The following is a 2,341-nucleotide window of genomic DNA, read 5'->3' as shown; positions in this document are numbered from 1 at the left end:
ACAGATCAACAGAACAAAGCCAAATGGGACAAAGACCCCAAAATCCCCACAAAGACCTTAGTTGGAGAAACCAAATCAATGTCCCACCAGAACAAAGCCAGTTACGGGCAAAAGAGATCCCACACACCAGAAATACAAACTCCCCTACAGAATGTTGCATCACCATCTTCATCGTCTTCATTATCCTCCTGCTCACCATTTTCCGATACCCTGCAACACTACTATAACTGCAAAATGTTATGCTCCCTTAGGCATGTTGGCTTTAATGTCAAAAAAAAAGATAATAGGATGATCCTGAAATATTATTCTCCTTTGGCACATCTTACTGTACAATATATATCAATCAGAGAGTTAAGGTGACAAGTTAATTTTAGCCATAAGAGCATCATATAGCATATCATTTTAATGGCATTGCATCATATATGATAACAAGTTCTTGAAACTTTTTTATTAAATATTGGTCAATTCCTTATGCATATTGGTCAATTCATTATTGTATTGAGAAGGTGATATTGTCATAACATGTAATTTTTGAGAAGGTGATATTATCATAATATATTTCTTGAGAAAATAATTATTTCTCGTTAAGGAAGAGATTTGTGTTTTCAATCTCGCTTTTGTCAATTAGTTTATCTCTTGAAAATGCGGAGTAAATTTTTTATTTGATGATGTTAAGAAATTATTTGATTAAAATGAAAATTTTCACATTTATTACATTTTCTTCATTGACTCATTTCTGGGTAATCTATTCTATTTCTTTATTGAAATATTGAACTGTGTTACCCAAACATTTTACACGGAGGTTTAATTATATTAATTAATCGGAAAGAGAGAGATTAGTCCTCAAGAAAAATCAAACTTTCTCTCTCCACGTACTAAAACTTTGAGAGAGAAGTACGGGTTTTGGTTTTGGGTTTGGGTTTCATCTTCTTTCTTCCACATTTTCTCTCTCCATGTACTTTTCTCTCTCCATGTACTCAAACCTTGTAGAGAGAAGTACGGGTTTGAGTTTGGGTTTTCTCACTCAATCTTTCTCTCTCCACATACTAGTCATACTCTCTCTCCTTGTACTCAAACTTTTTAACCTAATTCTAACCCGAACTCTTATTTTCAAGAGAATGGAATGCCATTCATAGTGCAAGAGAAGAAAATGGTTAACGAGTGCATTCATAACACATGCAGGCTGCATCATTTTGACAGATTGCTCAAATCAATGAGCTACCATAATTAATGTTTTCAAGACATTCTTGAAGCAAAGTTGTTGATAATACCATTATCACAACATATTTGACTGAATTGGAAAGCCAAATAAATTCTATTGTTACACGAACCTGTTGTTGTAATTCCCATGATAGAGATGATCAATAGGTTGCACTCAAGGGAGGATAGAATGCCAATGAAGAAGTTGAGGGTATACCAATGATGTATAAAATAGAAAATCTAGAACAGTGATGGCAGATTGTACACAAAGATATCTCCTTAGGCTACGTTGCATATCAACCTGCCACCTTGATTGATATATTCGCAACCTTTAAATTTCCTCACAAACACACGGGTTTCAAATACGCCAAAGAGCCAAAGCGTGGACTATTTTTGAAAATTAGAGGATACACCCGAACTGTTTGATAGAATGTTTCTATCTTCACCCACAAAATGAAGGAGATGTCTCACGCTATAGGCATAATGGGAGATTCAAATTTCAATATGTATCTCATCATACATCCCCAACCCGTGGTGTTTAGAAACGTGGTAGATACAGATTCCAAGGTGCATGACCTGTTTGGCAATTATCCCTGATCTCTCCAGCCGCCACAACTAATAGAAGCATAGACATAGCACGTGAATTGTTTGGCGCAATGGTATATGCAAGCAATATGATCGGTGAGAGCATAGACCAAAACAGGTGCGCTGTTTCATTGAAGGCCAGTCTGATGCAACCCGCAGCATTTAGAATGGTAGTCGACCATAGACAAGGTGAATGACTTGTTTGACAAATTGCCCTTTTCTTTTTCCAGCAGCGACAACTAATGTAAAGCTGAGTCTCCAACTCCATGGTCCCTTGGAATCACCACGAAGAAGAAGAATGATTATTTGCCCACTGTCTGAGAACCATATCCTATGCCGTTTCTCCCTCTCAATGCACACCAATGTTTGGCGTCTCTGGCCTTGATTCCTTGATTCCAATTTGTGACATTCACTTGGCAAAGATGATAAGGCACGAGAAATGTGTTAGAAAACTTAAATGATAATGGTGTGAACAGAGGCACATTACCATTTTCATTTAACTTTAGATATAAAAGTATGCTTCTATTAGTGAATTGTTCGATGAAATGCCTCTATC

Source organism: Cupressus sempervirens, chromosome 2 (genome assembly GCF_028749045.1).
Source record: "Cupressus sempervirens isolate cs-2001-9-10 chromosome 2, ASM2874904v1, whole genome shotgun sequence".
Lineage (NCBI taxonomy): Eukaryota > Viridiplantae > Streptophyta > Pinopsida > Cupressales > Cupressaceae > Cupressus > Cupressus sempervirens.
The sequence above is the reverse complement of the archived record's forward strand: the minus strand, read 5'-3'. Positions refer to the sequence as shown.